The sequence below is a fragment of the Equus przewalskii genome, chromosome 3 (assembly GCF_037783145.1).
Source record: "Equus przewalskii isolate Varuska chromosome 3, EquPr2, whole genome shotgun sequence".
Classification (NCBI taxonomy): domain Eukaryota; kingdom Metazoa; phylum Chordata; class Mammalia; order Perissodactyla; family Equidae; genus Equus; species Equus przewalskii.
In genome coordinates, this window is record NC_091833.1 from 8,917,978 (window position 1) to 8,939,435 (window position 21,458).

Here is a 21,458-nt window from a genome sequence, read left to right on the forward strand (position 1 = left end):
GCATGTCTAGATTTCTAGCCTATAATTCACTAATTCTGTCCTCCGTAATGTCAGTTCTATTTTTTTATAGATTCCAAATTATTTTTTTGTTTTATTTATTTTATTTTATTTTTATTTATTTATTTTTTTTTGCGAAAGATTAGCCCTGAGCTAACTGCTGCCAATCCTCCTCTTTTTGCTGAGGAAGACTGGCCCTGAGCTAACATCCGTGCCCATTTTCCTCTACCTTACATGTGGGACACCTACCTCAGCATGGCTTGCCAAGCAGTGCCATGTCCGCACCCAGGATATGAACTGGCAAACCCTGGGCTGCCGAAGTGGAACGTGCACACTTAACTGCTGCGCCACTGGGCCAGCCCGTAGATTATTTTTTATCTCATTGTGTTCTTCATATCCAGACTTTCTGTTTTGTTTTATTTTTAGAGTTTCCATCTCTTTGGTGACGTATTCTTTCTGCTCATTAATTTTATTCCTGAGCTCACTGAACTGTCTTTCTGAGTTTTCTTGTAACTTGTTGAGTTTCTCTATGACAACTATTTTGAATTCTGTAGTTTAAGCTGTAAATTTCTGTGACTTCAGGATCAGTTTCTGGAGACATGCCATTTTCCTTGTGTTCTGAAGTGTTACTGTAGTTCTTCATGGTGTTTGGTGAATCAATCCTCTGTCAGTGTCTTTGTGGTAGTATCCGGTCACAGATTACACCTGCTACCACTTTGGGGGGGGGGGGGCGTGGGAGCAGGAGCTGCATTTTCTGATCCCACCCCATGTGCTGGAAGTTGTGCTGGTAGGGTTACTTTTCATTTGCGTACTGGCTGCGGACACTTGACAGGTCAGACATTCATGTGCAAGCAGGGCCTCTGTGCCCCAACAGCAGGTCACTCTGGTGTGGAACTGCTGTGCACAGCAAGGCAGGGGATCAGCCAAGCTGGTGCACCAGGAGGGAGTGGTGGGCGGTTTCCTTCATGCATGTGGGCCAGCTTTGTGCTCATAGGTGGTTCAGCTGAGCTGCTAGGCTTGGTGGGGGCTTCTTCACTAGAGCTGAGCTGCACCATTCAGTGGGGAGTGTTCCCATGAGGAGGGCTGCTGTGGCACAGTGGGTGCTCCTGTGGGCTGGGCTGTCACTCCAAAAGCATAAGTGTTCTCATGTAGGCCAGGCTGCCCCTGCCTCCCCTTACAATCATACTGGCCACTGTGTGAGGACCTGCAACCTAGATCACTGGCGCCAGGGAGGGGGAGAGGTCTGCTCACTTAGTTCCACTGCTTCCTGGGGATCCAGTCCCCCCACCTTCAGATGTATAGCTGCACGGATCTCTCAGGCATCCTACTGTGCTGTTTAGGGAATCCTCTGCTGCTTAACGAATGTCGATTTAGTTGTAACTTAGAGGGGAGAGACAAAGGGAGCAACTCACTCTGCCATAATGTTGACATCACTCTTGCTTGCTTTTTCTAAATTTAAGTGTTTATAGCTATAAATTTCCCCCTTACTGCTTTCACCACATCCCATAAGTTTTGATATACTGTGTTTTCATTTTCATTCATCTCTAAGTATTTTCTAATTTCACTTGTAATTTCTTCTTTGATCCATTAGCTGTATAAGAGTATGTTATTTAATTTCCATGAATTTTTTAATTTTCTGGTTTTATGTCTGTTGTTGATTTCTAATTTCATCCTGTTGTTGTTGGAGAAGATACTTTGTATAATATCTATCTTTTAAAATCTATTGAGACCTAATTTGCGGCCTAATATATGGTCTATCCTAGAAAATGTCCCACAGGCACTTAAGAATATGTATTCTGCTGTTGTTCTGTCTTTTGTAAAGTGTTCTGTATCATGTCCGTTAGACCTAGTTGGTTGATTGTGTTGTTTAAGTCCTCTATTTCGTTACTTGTATTCTGTCTGGTTGTTCTGTCCATTATTGAGAGTGGTTATTCAAGTCTCCAGTTACTATTGTAGTTTTTTGTAGTAGTATTGCGTTGTAGTATTATTATTGTGGTGTCATTGTATTGCTGTTTACTTCTCCCTTCATTCTATCAGTATTTGCTTCACAGTTTTTGCTGGTCTGTTATTAGGTACACAAATGTTTGTAATTGTTACATATTCTAGCTATACTGAATCTTTTATTAATATATAGTATTCTTCTTTGTCTCATAATTTTTCTTGATTTAAAATCCATTTTGTCTGATATCAGTATAGCCACTCCTGCTCTATTTTGGTTATTATTTACATGGATTATTTTTTTCCATTCTTTCACTTTCAGTCTTTGTCTGCCTTCAGATCTAAAGTGTGTCTCTTTCAGACAGCATATAGTTGGATCATGTATTTTTATCCATCCTGCCATTCTCTGTCTTTTGATTGGAAAGTTTAATCCATTTACATTTAAAATAATTGCTGGTAAGGAGAGACTAACTTTTGTCATTTTGCTGTTTTCTATATGCCTTACAGCGTTTTTCTGCCTCACTTCCGCATTATCATCTTCTTTTGTGTGTAGATTTTGTAGTGAAACATTTAAATTCCTTTCTCATTTCCTTTTGGGTATATTCTATAGCTGTTCTTTGTGGTTACCATGGGGATTATGTTTAACATTCTAAAGTTATAACACTCCAATTTGAATTATACCAGCTTAACTTTAATAGCATACAAAAACTCTGCCCTTTTACAGTTTCATCCCTACCCCTTTCAGTTGCTAATGTCACAAAATTACACCTTTATACATTATGTGCCCCAAAATATAAAATAATTCTTTTTCTTAAAGATTTTATTTTTCCCTTTCCTCCCAAAGCCCCCCAGTACATAGTTGTGTATTTTTAGTTGTGGGTCCTTCTAGCTGTGTAAAATAATAATTCTTTTAAATGCATCAGTCTCTTAAATTATGTAGAAAAACTACATTTGGAGTTATAAAGCAAAGCTACAATAATACTAGCTTTTAAACTAATAATTTTTAAAAAATATATTAGTCTCTTAAATCATATAGAAAACAAAAAATGGAGCTACAAGCTGTTGTTACAATAATAGTAGCTATTATAGTTGCACGTGTTTACCTTTTGAGATTTTTTATTTCTTTACACAACTTTGAGTTACTGTCTAGTGTCCTTTCATTTCACCCTGCAGGACTCCCCTGAGTGTTTCTTGCAGGGCAGTCAAGTGGTAACAAATTCCCTCAGCTTGTTTATCTGGAAATGTCTTAATTTTTCCTTCTCTTGAAAGACAGTTTTGCCAAATATGGGATTCTTGGTTGCCAGTTTTTTTTCCTTTTAGCACTTCAGATACATCGGCCCACTGCCTTCTGGCCTCCAAAGTTTATGATGAGAAATCTGCTGATAATCTTATGAAGGAGCCCTTGTATGTGACGAATTGCTTCTCTCTTGCTGCTTTCAAGATTCTCTCTTTGTCTTTGTCTTTTGAAAGTTTGATTATAATGTATCTTGTTGTGGGTCTCTTTAACTTCATTTTATCTGGAGTTTGTAGAACTTCTTGAATGTTTATATTTATGTCTTTCATCAAATTTGGGGAGTTTTTAGCTGTTATTTCTTTAAATATACTTTCTGTCCCTTTCTTTCTTTCTTTTATCCTTCTGGGACTCCCACAATGCGTGTGTTGGTTCCCTTTATGGTGTCCACAGTTACCTTAGACTCCATTCACTTTTCTTCAATCTTTTTTCTTTCTGTTCCTCAGCTTAGATAATTCCCATTGTCCTATCTTCAAGCTTGCTGATTCTGTTATTAGGTACACAAATGTTTGTAATTGTTACATTCTTTCTTGTTAGATTCTTTCTTGCTGTTCAAATCTGCCTTTGAATCCCTCTAGTAAAATTTTCATTTCAGTTATTGTACTTTTCAGAATTTCAGAATTCAGAGCTTTAGAGCAAGCTCCAGAATTTCTTTTTGGTTTCTTTTTAGTTTTTCTATCTCTTTACAGATATTTCCATTTTGCTCATATATCATTTTATTGACTTTTCCCACATCTTCCTTTAGTTCTTTGAGCATCTTTAAGATAGTGGTTTTAAAGTCTTTGTCTAGTAGATCTGCCACCAGCCTTTTTCTCAGGGACAATTTCTTTTGATTTTTTCCCCTTTGAATAGGCCATACTTTTCTGTTTCTTTTCTTTGTATGCTTTGTGATTTCTTTTTGTTGTAAACTAGACACTTGAATCTAATAACATGTTATTCTGGAAATCAGATTCTTTCCTTTCCCCTAGGGCTTGCTGGTTTTTGTTATTGCTTTTGTTTACTGTGTTTGTTGTTTTGATTCTTGTAGGCTGTATGTGTGCCAAGGATCAGCCTGAGACATAAAATAAAGGTCTTCTCAGATCTTTTCTGAGCCTGTGCCTGTCCTTGGGCACATGTGGTCACTTTCTAATTTTACCCATGTATGTAGTTGTTTTTGAATACCCTAGTCTTTAATGTCTGACTCCCAACAGGGGAAAAAGAGAAAAGTGAAAGAGGGAAAATAGGGCACTGGCTTTTAAATCCCCTGGAAGTCACTTCTGCTGAGGTGGAGGGGCTTTCAACAATGAGGGAAGGTGCAAGAACAATCGCTGCCCTTGTCTTTGTCTGCATCTCTGAGATCAGAAGCAGCAATCAGTGATCAGAGTATAGATTCTTAACATTTGGAGGACAAGGTTATTTTTGACCACCCTGGCTCCTGCAACTGTGCATAAGCTGCTCTAAGAATATGTGCACGGCTGTCTGCCACATGTGTGGGGGTGATGGGTATTTGAGCTGAAACTGACTGAAATTAACTTCAATTCACTGCTCAAGTCTTCCTCTGGAATTCCCAGGCTTCGATAGACTCCACAGTCCCAAAATAGTTACATCATACAGATTCTGCCAGTGCAATTCTTGTCTAGTGGGGAGACAGATTCCTGATGTTTCCTGCTCTGTCATCTTCCCAGAATCCTCACTCTACAATCTTTTGAACACTTGTCAACTTTTAAATGTAGCCATTTTACAAATATCATTAATTGTCAGGGAAATGAAAATTAAAACCACAATGAGATGCTCTATACATCTATTAGAGGTGCTCAAACAAAGAAAAAAATTGACAATAAAAAGTGTTAGTGAAGGCTGGAGCAGCAGGAACTTTATACATTGCTGGTGGAAATGTAACATGGTACAACCATTTTGGAAAATAATTTGGAAGTTTCTTATAAAGTTAAATATAAAAATACCATATGACCAGAAATTCCATTCCTAGGTATTTACACAAGAGAAATGAAAACATACGTTCACACAAAAACTTGTACAAGAATGTTCCTATCATCTTTATTCTTAACAGCCCCAAACTGGAAATAACCCAAACATTCATCAAGATGAATGGATAAATAAAATGTGGTTTATCTATACAATGAATACTACTTATCAATTAGAAGGAATGAACTACCAGTACAGGTATCAACCTGGATGAATATAAAAAACATGCTAAGCTAAAGAAGCCATACACAAAAAATATGGTATGATTCTATTTAGATGAAGTTCTAGAACAGGCAAAACTAAGTTATAGTGTCAGAAAGAAGATCAGTGGTTTCCTGGGATGTGTTTTGGGATTAGAGAGGAGATTGACTGCACAAGGATGTGAGGAAACCTTTTCGGATGATAGAAATGTTCTGTATCTTGATTGTGGTACTGGTCATATATTTCTCTATTTCTTTTATTATATTTTTTTTGAGGAAGATTAGCCCTGAGCTAACATCTGCTGCCAATCCTCCTCTTTTTTTGCTGAGGAAGACTGGCCCTGAGCTAACATCTGTGCCCATCTTCCTCTACTTTATACGTGGGATGCCTACCACAGCATGGCTTGCCAAGCGGTGCCATGTCCACACCCGGGATCCGAACTGGCGAACCCCAGGCCACCAAAGTGGAACATGCGAACTTAACTGCTGTGCCACCGGGCTGACCCCCATATATTTATTAAATACATCTAAATGTACTTTTAGAACAGGTGCATTTTTGGGGAAAGAAATTGTACTTCATGAAAAATGTAGTCATTCTGGCCTGGTGGATGAGCAGTGCTTTTTCATTGTGGATTTAATTTTCGTTACCCTATGACTAATTATATTAAGCGCCTTCCATATACTTTTTGCTATTTTGAAGTTTTTCTAGTTAGATTTCTCCAGAAAAGTCATGCTGGAGGCCCAGGAGAGCTTGCAGTAGTTTCAGCCCAGTGCAACAGGCTCTGGGCCCAAGAAAAGCTGATGTTTCAGCTTGTGTTGGAATGCAAGAAAAACCAGTGTCCCAGCCTGAAGGTGGTCAGGCAGAAGGGATTCTCTCTTACTCAGCCTTTCTGTTCAGTGTAGGCCTTCCTCTGCGTGGTGGGGCTTATCCACATTAAGGAGGACAATTTGTTTTACTCAGTCTACTGATTCAAATGTCAGTCTCATCCAGAGACACCCTCACTGACACACCTAGAATAATGTTTGACCAAACATCTGGGCACTCTGTGGTGCAGTCAAGTGGATACATTAAATTAACCATTATAGATATCCCTTTTGGGAAATACTTATTCAAGTCTTTTGCCCATTTCTAATTGAGTTATCTGTCTTTTTCTTATTGATTTAGAGGAGTTCTTTATATATTCTGGATATAAGTCTTAGTTAGAAAATGTGTTGCAAATTTCTTCCAGTGTTTTTCTTTTCACTCTCTCAATGGTGTCTAATTTATCAGTCTTTTCCTTATGGTTAATGATTGTTGTGTCTTATTTAAGAATGTTTTCCAACCCCCAGATCATGAATTCTACTGTCTTATCTTTTAGAAGCTTTGTTGTGCTTTCTTTTCACATTCAGGTCTATCATCCCTCTGGAATTTATTTTTGGTCTATGGTATGAGATACGGATGAATGTCTTTTTTGGCCAAAAATCAGGTCACCATATAAGTCTAGGTCTGTTTCTGGACTCTCTATTCTGTTTCATTGGTCTATTCATCTATCCTTGTGCTGATTCTTTTCTAGTTATTATAGCTTTAAGTAACTCTTGATATTTGATAAGTCCCCCTCCCACTTTGTTTATCTTCTTTAAGAATGTCTAGAAGGAATATTCTTGATCTTTTGCATTTTCAGATAAATTTTAGAATCAGCTTGGTAATCTCCATTAAAAAATTTGCTAGAGGGGCTGGCCTGGTGGCATAGTTGTCAGCTCCCATGCTCTGCTTCAGTGGCCTGGGATTCGTGGGTTCAGATCTGGGCACAGACCAAGCACTCCTCATCAAGCCATGCTGTGGCAGCATCCCACATGAAACAGAGGAAGATTGGCACAGATGTTAGCTCAGGGACAATCTTCCTCTCTCTCATACACACACACACACACACACACACACACATACACACAAAATTTCCCAGGATTATGATTGGAAGTGCTTTGAATCTGTAGATCACTTTGGGGAGAACTGACATTTTTATATTATATCTTCAATCCAAGAACATGATATATCCCTACATTTATTTACGTCTTGTTTCTGTCGTTAATGCTTTGTAGATTTTAGTGTCCAGATCTTGCACATCTTTTTGTGAAGTGTATTCCAGTTACATTGTTTTTATGCTAACATTAAACATTTTTCATTTTTCTAATTATTTTTGCTAATACATAGAAATACAATTAACTTTCATATATCAAGCCGGTATTTTACAAACTTGCCGAATTGTTGATTAATTTTCATATTTTATTTGCAGGTTATTCTGGATTTGCTTCCATGTGGTCATATCACCTGTCTGTGGTGACAGTTTTCTGTTTCCTTACTAATCTTCATACCTATTATTTCTCTTTCTTGCCGTGTTGCACTGGCTAAGTTCTCTAGTACAGTGTCAAACATAAATGGCAATATTTGACATCTTTTTCTCATTTTTGACCTCAGGGGACCTATTTCTATTTCATCAAGTGTGATGTTTGAGGAAGGATTTGCAGCTCCCCTGTATCTCATTAAGTTCCCCTCTATTCATAGTTTGTTAAAAATTTTTACCATAGTGAGTGTTGAATTGTGTAAAATGCTTTTTTTTGCATCCATTAAGATAAACAGTTATTTTTTTCTCATTTATGCTGTAAGTGTGAGAATTGCATTATTTTTCTAATGTTAACTTAACCTTGCGTTTTTGGCAAAAAAAAAAAAAAATCCTCATTCAACCATGGTGTATTATCCTTTTGCTGGATTTGGTTTGCTAACATTTTACTTAGAATTTTTGCTGTTATGTTTACTAGGGTTGTTGTTCTATTTCTTTTCTCGTAAGATCCTGCCAGGTTTTGGATTCAAGATCATAAGGGCCTCTCTGAACAAGTTGGAAAGTGTTCTCATTTCCTCTATTCTCTGGAAGAGTTTACGTAAGATTAGTGTGATTTCTTCCCTAAATATTCGAAAGAATTCACCAGCGAAGCCATCTGGGCTTGGAGTTTTTCAGTTGGAGTGTGTTCATCTTATTTTGGTGGAAGTAGAGGGGGTGTTTTGAAATCCTGTGTGTCCCAGAGGCCGTGACACTTGCTGATCCTTCATGTCTCCACGTGGCTGCTCCTTCCACGCTTCAGTTCTCTGCTCAAATGCCACCTCCTCAGAGAAATCCACCATGACTGCTCCAGCTAAAGTAACACCCAGTCCCCTCAAATACCATTTCTACTTTTTTATAGACTTAGATTCCCTAAAAGGAACCTTTCCAAACATTTGTTTCTTTGCTTATTATCTGTCTCCCCTGTTAGATAGGAGCTGCGTGGGGCAGAGGCCTTGTCAGTCTCGTTCCCCTCTCAATCCCCAGTGCTCAGCACATAACAGATGCCCAACAAATATTTTTCAAGTGACTAAAGGAATGAAAGGAAGCCAGATGAAGGCACTTTCCTGCAACGTCACCAGAAGACAAGAGCAGTGATGAATGCTCACCATCAATTCTTACCTTTTTGTGATAAAAATTGTCTAGGGTCTCAATCAGACTTAATATAGAAACAAAAATCTGCCACGTAATTCCATAGTCTCTGTCAAGTTAGGATGTCATTTTGAAACAAAATGTAATGAACGTAAAATAAGACTTTCTCAGTTTCGTTCTTTGTAAACAGAACTATTTAATGATATTTTAAAAATGTACAGAACAAAATGAAATATGATGCCGAAAACATTCTTCTTAACGTCGTTGAAAGAACCACCATATATCGCATGTGAGGGACAAGCACATTCAACTGGGAAAAGCTTACTGAATTCTGGCCTCCTGATCTTGTAGCGAGCTTGTTAGAGGAGCTGTTAGAAGGATTCAAGTAATGCCTGCCTCCTTCAGGATTATTTTAATTGCACGTGACAGAAAAGCCAACTGAAAGTGAGCAAAAAAATGGAATTTTTTTTTTCCTAATGCCATGTAACATTCCAGGGGTATGTCTCGCTTTAGCCTGATCCGGAAGCTCACACGGCATCACTGGATTCTAGCGTCTCTCTCCGTCACGGCATTGCTGTCTTCTGTAACGGCTTCCTTCCAGGCAGGTTCTTCCCTCATGGCTAATAAGCGATCAAACAAAGTTTTAAAAGGTTAATTTCAGGGAGCAAGAACTCCTCCCAAAACACCTTCGCAGCTTGAATTCTAGTGGTAAAGAAACAACTGTCTGAGCAGAACATCTGGGGAGTGAATTTTCTTGACTCTGTTGAATCATAGCCCCATCCCTGACCCAGCCCCCGTGGCAAAGGTACTGGAGTGCTCTGATCAGCTACGCCTGAGTCATACGCCACCAATCAAAATACAGGGACTGAGAGCAGGGGAAGGGTAGGTCCCCAGAGGGTGCTGAGCAGCGGATGTCCACTGGAGACCCACTGTGCGGTAATACAGTCTACTGCACGGGACGCACGTCCCACATACTTAATGAGTTAATCTGAAGACTAAGAATATCCAAAAACGCCACAATTCAACCAAACAAGAGTACACAGAGTTGCATTTGTTTAAGATGATTATGTAGGCAGAAAAGGTAAAGTTATACACTTGGCGTGTATACAAGACACGAAAAATCTGTATCATATATAAGTGCTCCACCAAAGATTTCCTTTGAAAAAAAGGTTCCAAGAGAATGTTTGGAAACCAACAGGCCAAACTGGTGGAGTTAAGGAGTTAAGGATTAGCCCTCTTTTAAGTAGGAAAGACCATGCAATTCTCCAACTCAGGGAGAAAGCGCAGGTCTTACAGGGACCCTGGAACACATTACAGAACAATCTTTAGACAGAAGTGCTTGGCAGGGTCTGAGCTCAGTTAAAACTGATGTTTGAGAAAATACTTTAAGCTGTACAGTTAACTAAGAGACAGACAGAAACAGCCCCAAGAATCACACTGATACAGACCTTGTCATCAGGAGAAAGAGACTCCTCTCTTTGTGCCATTTAGACAAAAAGGTGGTTTAAGGACCGTGGTTGGAGCTCAGTTTGGAATCCTTAGAGGAAATCCTTTGAATTACATACCTGGGTAAATATTGGGAAGCTGATGTTTGTTTTAACTCTTGTGCAAGCGAAATGACAAAACAAGTTTTCATTATTTTTTCTGATTATGAGAGTAATGCATGGTTATTTCACTGCAGAAACTCTGAAAACAGCACTAGCTTTTAAGGGCTTGCCTGTGGTTTCAAATACCCAGGAGAGAATCTGTTCCCATTTTACCATATTTCCTTCTCTCTCTCTCTAATGTGTATTTTTAGCAAAGTTGAAATTATAGTTATTTTGTTCTGCTTTTTTCCTCGTTTTGGGCATTTTCTTCCTTTATTATTTGAAAATATTTTATACATACAAAATTATTTATATATAATGTATATATAATAATAACAATATAATCAACACTTATGAACCAACTACCTGCCCCAGAACTAGAAATATCCAGTACCTACAGCTTTCCAGGTCTTCCTCCCCATATCCCTTCTTATCCCCAGAGATAATTACAATCTTAAACTTCCTATTTATCATTCTAATGTCCTATAGTTTTATCACAAATGTATCTATGTATAAAGAATATATTGTTTGATTTTACTTGCTTTTTAAATTTATTAGAAATTTTGAGCTTATACTATACTATATAGTCTTCTGTTACTTGCTTTTTCCATATGTTATGCTTCCAAGATCCATCCATGTTGCATTCGTAGCTATAGCACACTCATTTTTCACTGCTGTGTAATATTCCATTGTGATAATATTCACAATTTATTTATCTTTTTTTTTGATTAATGGACATCAGTTTTTTGGGTTTTTTTTTTTTTTTTTTGCTGTTAAGGACTACACTGCTATGGAGATTCTTTCAAACGTCTCCTGCTGCACATGTATAAGAGTTTCTCTTGGGTACATTTTTAGGAGCAGAATTGCTGGGCTTTACAATATGGAAATATTCAGCTTTAAAAGGTAAATGTCCAATTTTTCATTTGGCTATGATTCATGAGTATTTGTCTATGTCATTAAAAATTCTTCTTTACATAAAGGAAAAAGCAAGGTAAAAGGATAAAACATTACACAGATGCAAGATGCTATTATATTTGTGAATACCATCTGACCACAGATGATGCATATTTAACAGCTGTAGGACAAAGCCACACTCATACATATTGTCAATCAGCACCAATAATTTATACAGAACCCACAATATGCCAGTGTGAAGTGTTAAAGATACACAAAGCTGGGGGTTGGCCCTGTGGCCAAGTGGTTAAGTTTGGCACCCTCCACTTTGGCAGCCCAGGTTCGTGGGTTGGGATCCTGGGTGTGACCTACTCCACTAATCAGCCATGCTGTGAAGGTATCTCACATACAAAAAATAGAGGAGAATTGGCACAGATGTTAGCTCAGCGCTAATCTTCCTTAAGCAAAAAAAGAGGAAGATTGGCAACAGATGTTAGCTCAGGGCCAATCTTCCTCAGCCGAAAAAATACACACAAATAAATTTTAAAAAAGACAATCAAAGCGGATACTAGATAAAGTGGTGAGGCCATATTTTAATCAGTAATATACTGTTGCAATAGGGAAAAGAGTCCAGCATGAACTGAACTCAACTTTGATTTCTACAGAGGGGACCGGGCATTTCAAAGGGAGAATGAGAGAACAGGGAGAGGGGTGAGCTACACGGAGTCAGGGAAGTGAAAAATTACAGAAAGGGAGGAGGTGTTGGTCCACATCAAACCTATCTGGGTTTGCCTATTGCTGCTCGTTGAAGTTAGGCTCCTACCCTCCCACAGAAGCTGGGAGACAGGGGCCCCATCTTCAGGTGTTGGCTGGAACAAACTAAATTCTTTTGGCAGCCTTGAGTTTTCTCAGGCAGGTACTTTAAGAGGGGCTAGGGTCACCTAGGGAGGTGGCCTTGAGCTATTAGAAACTATCTTAGTGTTTTGTTCAAGTCTTTATAGACCAAGGTTGAGGCCTAGAAGAGAAAAGGGCTCAGAGGAGCCTGGCTAGAGTTCTGTCAAGGAGGGAATCTTTGTCAGAGGGTAGAGGAAGGATGTGGTGAGGGTGGGCAGAGCACTGCTCCTCTCCTCTCCATTCTGCTTACTCCATTCCCTAGACCGGGAAAAACTTCCCCTCTCTCTTTGCCAGGCTAAACACTACTCATCTTTATGGGAAGGCCTCCTTCACTTCCAACCCATCAAACTGGGTTAAACCCACTTAGCACCCTTACATAGCTCTGTCGTGCACTTAGCACATTAAACTGAAATGCAATCTGTTTATGTACTTGCTTCCTCACCAGACCATAAGAACTGGGCCATATTCATTTTGGCATGTTGTGAGCACTAACGTATGTTGCATGAGTGGACACTGCAACAATCCTGGTCCCACTAGCTCTCTGTGCTGGACAAAGCAGGAGTCTCCTACCGCCTCTCTGCTGCCTGCTGTCCATTCTCCATCCATCACTGCTCTGCTTCAAACCCTCCAGCGGCTTCCATTGCATGACTTTCTTTCCATGGCCTGAAGGATCTGCAAAGTCTGGCCCCAGCTAACTGTCTCTCCACACCTGTCCTCACTCATCCTCTGCCAGCCATACGACCCTTGTTTCTATTCTTCAAACGCCGTTTGTTTCCCTGAGGAGCCTTCACTCTCGTTCCCTCTGCCTGGAATGTTCTGCAGCCACGAGTTTGCAAGGCTGACTCTTTCTCATCAGCCATGTTTCAGTTCAGACTCACCTCCTCAGGGAGGCCTTCCCTGACCACACAGGCATTCTCTTTTCCATCACCCTGCTTTTTTCGTCTTAGCTCTCCTTACAAACTGGCAGTTATTATATTTTGTTTCCCCCACCAGCCTGAGAACTCCATTAGGGCAGGGATCTTGACTGTCGTGGTCGCCACTGTGCCCCCAGCGCCTGGAATCGCGCTTAAGCACTAGGTTCGTATTCAATAACGGGTAAGAAATCCGCACACGCAGTTGTGGAATCGCTTGCTGCGAGCACAGCCGTCTCTAACCACGTGGGAGGGGTGAGGGCGGTGGCCGCGGGCCTACCGTGAGTGACAGGTCAGCCGCAGGCCCCGCCCCCAGCCCCGCCCACGTCCTTGTCCTTCTCCACGGGTCTCCATAAAGTTCATTCGGCGGCGCGCCGCGCGGGGGCTTCTGGGAGCGGCCGGCCGCGGCCAATCAGGAAGCGCGGGCGAGCGGCGCGAGAAGCGGCGGCCGCGTTCTCCAGCCGGGACTGAGTGGCGCAGGCGGCTGCAGGGGCCAGGTAAGGGTGGCTGTGGGCGCGCCCTTCGACCCAGGACTTGCCCTTGAACCCGGGGCCTCGACGTGGGCGGAGCCGGGTCCCCACACTCGGAGCCATGCTGCTCACACTTCCCGTTTTCCTCATGGCAGCCGGGCCTGCCTGACGCCGGCGACGGGGCGCCTTGGCGAGCCGCCCCCATCGCAGCGCGGCCGCGCGCCGGGAGGCCTCTCTCTGCCCTCGTTCTGGATGCGGAGCCTGGGCCTCCCGACTCCTCTCCCCCCTGTCACGCTCAGCCGCTGCGCGTCACGCCCCCACGTGCGAGCCCACCCTCCCCATCACAGCGCTCCGCCTGGTCACCGCGCCCTGCCGGCTCGCTCCCCCCTACCCCGGGCTGCATCGTGTCGGGAGGCGTTGCCCTCCGAGGGAAGGGCTCTTTGGGGCGAGGCTGACGACCCTGCGAGCCTCTCCCAACCCTTGACCTGTCTCCTCTGCCGGCGTCCAGGGGACTGCTCCTCTCGCCCGGGGAGATGCTAGTGATTAGAAACTGGAGGTGGCCCGCGCCTTCTCTGGGTTCACTGCACCCTATCCCCTGCAAAGGCAGCGCCCAAGTTTACGGGGCCTCTCTTTAAAAAAATTGCGGGGCCGACCGCAGGCGTCTTCGATCAAAGTTTAGACGACCCGTTGGCAGAGCCGCTGGTCTGGGTTTGCCCCTGTGTCAGGTGTGAGAAGGACGTTTTGTTGTTTTTGCTTTGGCCGAAATGTTTTTCAGCATGAGCAAGGGGTCACCTTTGTATTCTGTCTGGAGGCGTGAGAGGCTGTCCTTGGGCATCGTAGCTTTTCTTTCTTTCCACTCTTCTCCTGTGGGCATTTGTGTTTGGAACGTTTTCATTTTTCATTATGGTAATCTCATCGAGGCTCATCGTTTTTAAATACTTATATATTAGGCTAACATGTCATATTTATGTCTCCAGCGTGGGCCCCTCCTTTGACCTACATGCAGCTGCCGACTTAATATCTCCACTGAGATGGTTGATAGAGAGCTCAAACTGAACGTGACAAGATAGGGCTAGCAAGCTCCCCTCCATCTCCCTTCCCAAACCGCCCTTCTTGCTGTTTTTCTTCTCATCTCGGTGATAGAAAAGGCTCCTTTGACTCATCCTTGACTGCTCTCTTTCTTTGTGACTCCACGTCCAGTGCTTGCCACCCTGGGCTAAGTCACCACCATCTCTCGCCTAGATTATTGAAATAGTCTCCTGTTTGGTCTCTGCTTTTGCCCTGGCCCCTATTTTCAGCACAGCAGCTAGAAGGATCCTTTTAAAACATGTCAGATCATATCACTCCTTTCCTCAAAAAATCCTCCAGTGGGTCCCCGTCTCATTTAAAGACAAACTCCTTACAGTGAGCTATAAGACTTTACATAATCTGACCCACTGTTACTTCCCCACTCTTATTTTCAGCTGCTCTCCCCTTCCACGTGTCAGGCATGCTTTGACCTCAGAGCCTTTGTGCTTGCAGTTCAATATCCTTGTGGTTTACACTCTGACTTCTTCCAGGTTTTTACTCAGGGGTCACCTGGTGAGGCTGTCCGCGCTTCCTGTCTTCCTTTACTGCTTTAGTTGGTTTCTTTAGCACTTATGTTTTACTTACTTATCTCGTGTGTTGTTTGTTTTCTCCCTCTAGCATGTGAACGGGGGATTTTCATCTGTTTGTTCCCTGATGTATCCCCAGCACCTAGACCTGGCACACAGTAGGTGCTCGGTAAATATGAAATAAATGCACATTTCTGGCACTGTTATAGGCTTGGGGATACAGTGGTGAATGAGACAGGTTTGCTCTCATTGAACCGGCGTTCCTATGGAGAACACTACCAGCAGCAAGCACACAGATATAGAATGTAGTGTCAGGACTGTTTTTAAAGGAGGACAAGGATATCAGAACAGAAACTTGGTTGACATGAGAGAGCAAGTCATGGGAATATCTGGGGCAAGAGCATTCTGGAAGGGCAACAGCAAGTACAAAGACCCTGAGGTGGGATCATTTGGAGATGTGGTGAGCTTGAGAGTCTGAACCTGCTTCTTGATGGATTGAAGTAGAAAATGAGGAGAGTGAGGGGTCAGAGCAAAGACCCGGAGGTGAGGGCCCGAGGTGTGTTCTGGGAACAGGTCACTTTAATTCTGCAAACATTTATGTGGTACCTATTATGTGCCGCTTAGCATCCGAGGATTCAAAGTTGAGCAGTCTGTGGACCTCACCCTACCAGAACTCTTCATGTAAAGAGGGAAACAGACGTGGGAAGAATCATTGCAACTCTTCCACTAGGGAAGAACAGTAATAGAAGGTCCAGAATGGTGTGGGAGGGGTTTGAGGTAGGGGGGACTGCCCCAGCTCACTTTGAGGGGTACATAGGAGTTCCCCACGTGACAAGGTAGGTTGGGTATGTGTTATAGCAGAGTGTGCACCTGCGTGTGCAGGGGTGTGAAGGGAGGAAGAGCACGAGGCACCCCAAGGAGTAGCGAATTGCTAGAGTATATTTGGGGGGGAAGGCAGTGAGCAGTGAGGATGGCAAGGCTGGCAGTGCCCGTTCTGTGCAGTGCCTTAGGGCCGTGTCAAAGCACGAGCACTTCCTCCTGAAGGGGATGGAAGGTGTCCCTGAGGCGATTAAGGCAGAGGAGCGTTTCAGAAAGACCTCTCCAGCCAAGGGGAGGGTGGATTAGAGGAACGAGAAGGCTAGACTGTTGAGATAATCAGGAGAAAAGTGTGAGGGTCAGAGTGGAGGCAAGAGAGCTGAGGGTTCAACTTTACAAGAGGTTTGAGAGGTAGGATCTGGAGATTGACTGGCTGTTCAGGAGAGGAAGGGGAGGCCAAGGTGCCTCCCAGGTGGTTTCTGGCTGAATTGACTGGGTGCTGATTGTTCTACCAAGAGAGACTGGGCACCCAGGAAGAGGAAGTGGTGGTCGTGGCAGTGGCAGCTAAGAGGGGAGAGACGTGAGGAGTTTGGTTTGGGATATGTGCAGTTTGAGGCACTCATGGGTCATCTAGGTGTAGATGTCAGGTAGGCAGTTGGAAATATTGGCTCAGAGGGGAAATCTGGGATAGAGACGTGGGAGTCCTCTTTGTTGTGATAGAGCAGGGTCCTCCCCTGGGCTCAGATAGTCCTCAGAGATCCTCGGATGTACTTTCTGGGGAAGGGCAACTTCAAGCCTCCTAACATTGCATCCTCAAGAGTGTGTGTGTGTGGTTCTGTTGTGTGCACGTGTGTACGAGAACGTCAGATTCAGAGAGGTTTGTGGCCATCTGGAAGATTAATAGCCACTGGTAGGGATTGTAGTTGAAGCCATGGCCGAGGTGGATCTTATCCAGAGAAATATATAGCCCGAGAAGAGGAGGTCCAAGGATAGAAGCTCGGCATTTAAGGGGTGGGTAAATGAAGAAGCCACAGCAGAGGAGGCTGAGAGGAGGAGCCGGAGAAACAGAGGAGAACCAGGAGAAGGCGGTGTCTCCAAGTCCAGCGAGGAGAGCGCTTCAGGGAGAAAGGAATGGTCAGGTGTCAAAGGCTGTGAGAGGGAATGATGGAGGAGTCCGTTGGATTGGGCAGTGAGGTCATCGGTGATGAATAAATGAGGTGTGACAGAGGATGGCTGTCTCTATGAGGAGAGTGGGAGCTGGAAGAGGACGTGGGGTCGAGAAATTATTGTTAAACTTTTTATTTTAGAATTGTTTTAGATTTACAGAAAATGCAAGTTTCTGTAGCCCCAGTTTCCCCTATTGATGAGGAATTATTTTGGGAAAGGAGAGACTTGAATTCTAGCAGAAGGAACCAATGAAACTGGGGAAAAGGACAAGCATCATTTCCTGAGCTCTGGCTGTGTGCGAGTCCCTGCCGTGGGCTTTACTTGTACGATCTAATGTGGTCTTCATGGCAGCCCAGTGGTGTCCAAACCTCCTTCCTTCCCTGTCTTCCTCATTTCGGTCAATGGCACCTTCATGCTCTGAGTTACTCAGGCTAAAACCTTGGTATCATCCTTGACATCTTTTTTCCTCTCATGTTCTCAGTGATTTATGTCTACACGAATCTACTCTTAAAATATGTACATGAATCAGATCCACTTTTGTCTCTTCCACCACTGTCAGCCTATCCACGCTGCTCTCGTGTGTCACATCTGGGTGAGAGAGTGGCCTCCTGACCGGTCTCCCTGTTCTTACTCTGTCCCCTTCCTCCCCTAACCCGTTCTCCACACAGCAGTGGGAATGGGCCGTAGAGAAGGCTCAACCTGTCCATACTCCCGTCACACACACACTGAAACCCAGTCCTTACCTGGTGCTGTGAAGCCCCCGTGATCTGCCCCTGCCCCAGCCCCTCTCCCACCCCTCTTCCCCGTGATTATGTGCTTCAGTCACGTGGCCGCCTGCTCTTCTTCAAATATACTAAATACACTTCTCCCTCGGGGCTTTTGCGTTGACTGTTTCCTCTGCAAGAACATTCTTCCCTCAGACATCTCCATAGCTCACCCCCTTACTTCATTCGGGTCTCTGCTCAAAGGTTTCCTTTTAAAAGCTTCTCAGAATGTGCCAGCTAAAGCAGTCCAACTGTTCACTCCACCACAGTTCCTTGTTTTATCTCCTTTGTAGCACTTTTCAAACCTGGCATCGTGTGTCTATTTGTTTATGTGCTTCTGTTGTCTGTCTCCTGACAGACATAAGATCCTTGAGCCTAGGAACCTTGTCTGGTTTTTCCACAGCTTCACCCCCCGTGCCTTGAACAAACAGTATATAGTGCATGGTAGATTCTCCATAAATATTTGTTAAGTGAAGGACGGAAGGAATGTGGGACTCTAACTTTGGTGGCCCTTGTAAGGCCAACATAGGAATTCAGAAAATGAGGAGTCTTTAGACATTTTTGGGAAAGTTTGCAGAAGGTTATTCTGGCAGTTAGTGTCTGTATTGAGGATCTAACTACTGTTGGAGGAGACTGTTGGAGTTATAGAAAAAATGTAAAGCTACACAACGCTTTAAGCTTTAGGCTCTTTGGCCGAGAAGGGATCTAGGTATTAATAGACAATACTCTAAGGCAAATAATAGAGAGTGGCGTGAGCAAGAGGGCAAATAAGAGACACTCATCCCCCCATGAAAATGACAAAAACAATGAATAAACAACTACATATCGACAAAATAGCTCTGCGAGAGCTCTAGAGTGAAATGAGGAGGTTGCAGAAACCCCATGGAGCACAATAACTGAGGCTGGCTGTGTGGAAAAATGTAAGACAAGTAAATGAATGGAGTAGAAGGAAGTTAGATGAGGGGAGATTTCTGTGGGATGGGTATCGAGGACAATATTTGGTAGGTAGGACTTGAATTAATGGTAAAAATAATAGCTAATGTTTATTGAGTGGTTACTATGTGGCAAGTGAAGTAGGTACAATTATTTTTCCATTTCACAGGTGAGGCCCAGAGAAACTAATTAAGTTGCCTAAAGTCACCTAGCTAGAGAGTGGAGGAGCTGGCTGGACCTCAGGGGTGCAGTGGAAGGTGGGTAGGTATTCCTGGTTCAAAAAAATGGTTGGAGCCAGGGCACAGAGCAGGGCGTGCACAAGGATGGTCAGGGACAGAGCACATCAGTGCCTCATCTGGATCCCTGTGAGTGGGAGGCATTGAGGGCTTTTGAGTGGGAGCAACGTAGGGAAAGTGATGGTGGGAGGATTGAGGTGGCCACAGTGAGCAGAGGGACATGGGTGGGAGGGGCTAAAAGAGGGGAGACCATGTTCTAGCATCTAGCCAGAACTCGGGCTTAAAGGGATGGAGGTCTGGCCTCCTGTGATGGTGAGGAGGATGGAAGCAACAGTTAGGCTAGCCTAATTGTGATCATTTCACAATATATACGTCTGTCAAATCATCACATTGTTCATTGTAAACTTAATGTTATATGTCAGTTATATCTCAATAAAGCTGGGGGAAGAAAGGAAGAAAAGCTACACTTAGGAGACGCTGCAAAAATACAAGTATCCCTTGCTGTTTCAATCTGTTTAGGTGATGAGAGTTTGGATAGCACATTTGGAGAGGGAGGGGCTCTCATGTTGTCTGATTCTGTAGTATTTGGTTTTCTGAGTCTTTGTTAGGGAGTAGCGGTAGTTTGGGTAATGAGGAATACCTACTTGCTTTCTCTCAAAAAACGTGTCTGCATCTGTTTGTTTCTGAGTCTGGAGGGTGGAGAATACCTGTCAATAAACAATCCGAGGTTGTGCACAGATGCCAAGGAGAAGGGTGAGTTAGAACCTGACAGCGACAAGCCAGGGGACGGGGTGGAGGAGTTGGGGAGGGCAGCTGGTGGTGGGGGGGTTGGGGTGGGGGTGGGTACCTGCATTTTGAGACAAGCTGGGTGTGACGGCGATGTGCTTGAGTGGAAGTGCACGGGCGGCGCCTAGAAGCTTGGGGTTGGAGTGTGAGTGCAAGGAGCAGGGTTGGGGTGTGGATTGACAGTCGTTGCCATCGAGGACTCGGGGGCAGTGGTGAGACAGAGGCTCTGAAGCAGGGAGGGTAGAGCAGTTTAAAAATTAACAAGTTATTAAAAATTAGAAAAGGTCACATAAACTCTTGGAAGAGAGTTCAGACTGACAGAGGGTAGAAAAAAAGAAAAGTAGAGATCTCCCAAGTTGTTAATTTTGCTTTCTGGAGATATGCTAGGTTAAGTTTCTTGCTTTTGCTTCTCTAAACTATCTGTGAACAAACCTTAAGTGTATAGCTCAGTGAATTTTTACGTATTTATTTGCTTATGTGACCACCACCCCTACTGAGATAGAGCATTTCTAGAACCCCCGTTTCTTCGCTTGGGCTGCCATAACAAAATGCCGTAGACTGAGTGGCTTAAACAACGGAAGTTGTTTTCTCACCCTTCTGGAGGCTGGAAGTCCGAGCCCCGGGTGTCAGCGTGGTTGGCTCTGGTGAGAGCCCTCTTCCTGGCTTGTAGATGCCCTGCGTCTCACTGTGTGCTCACTTGTTCTTTCCTGGGTGAATGTGGGGTGGGGCGGGCTGTTGTGGGGGAGGGGAAACAAGCTGGTGTCTCTTCTTGTAGGGCACTAATCCCATTATGAGGGTCCCATTTTCACCATCTTATCTAAACCTAATTACCTCCCAAAGCCCCCGTCTCCAAATACCATCCCCGAGGACTTCATAGGAATTTTGGAGGGACAGATTTCAGTCCATAGCACCTGGAAAGTTCTGTTGTGCTCCCTCCCAGCACCCCCACCACCCAAGGATAACCAGTGTTCTGGTTTCTAGCACCATAGATTAATTTTTTCTGCTCTTAAAATCCATATAAGGGGCCAGCCCTGTGGCGTAGTGATTAAGTTCAGTGTGCTCCACCTTGGTGGCCCATGTTCATGGGTTCGGATCTCGGGTATAGGCCTACATCACTTGTCAGCCATGCTGTAGTGGCGACCCCCATGTAAAATGGAGGAAGATTCGCACAGATATTAGCTCAGGGCTAATCTTCCTCAAGCGAAAAAAAATGGGGGGAAGATTGGCAACAGATCTTAGCTCAGGGTGACTCTTCCTCAGCAGAAAAAAAAAATCCATGTAAACGGAATCGTGCAGTATGTCCTTTTTTGTATCTGGCTGCTTTAGTCCATCGTTTGCTTGTGAAATTTTCCCCTCTTGTTCCACGTAGCTGTAGTTCCATCTTCTCTGTTGCTGTCTGGTACGCCAGCATATGCATATTCCACCGTGAAAAACCCAGCTGGGATAATTCTGTGTATACAGTGGTTTTAAGATTTTGTGGGGGGAAGCTCAGACTTTTGTTAGAATCTGATAAAAGCTATAGTGCTTTTCTTAAATTAAAAAAGAAGTGTTCATAGATTTCCAGGGGTTCCTAGT

At 43.5% G+C, this 21,458-nt stretch overlaps 1 protein-coding gene and 1 long non-coding RNA gene across 5 annotated transcripts in view; one reads left to right on the forward strand and one right to left on the reverse strand.

Annotated features, from left to right (window-relative positions):
• Positions 1-9,010: 9,010 nt before the first annotated feature.
• LOC103556082 (uncharacterized) lies at positions 9,011-13,403 on the reverse strand. The gene is made up of 3 exons (XR_546121.2): positions 13,084-13,403; positions 10,280-10,396; positions 9,011-9,451 (listed from the first exon to the last, which is right to left on the reverse strand). It is a non-coding gene; the product is annotated as an uncharacterized lncRNA (long non-coding RNA).
• NUP93 (nucleoporin 93) overlaps positions 13,214-21,458 on the forward strand; it is a 102,323-nt gene continuing 94,078 nt past the window's right edge. Inside the window, exon 1 of one of the 4 annotated variants that reach the window (XM_070611907.1) lies at positions 13,214-13,613. The gene's annotated coding sequence lies outside the window, so the exon portion shown is untranslated. The remainder of the gene's footprint in view (positions 13,614-21,458) is intronic. The other 3 variants (XM_070611909.1, XM_070611910.1, XM_070611914.1) reach the window with 3 other exon arrangements.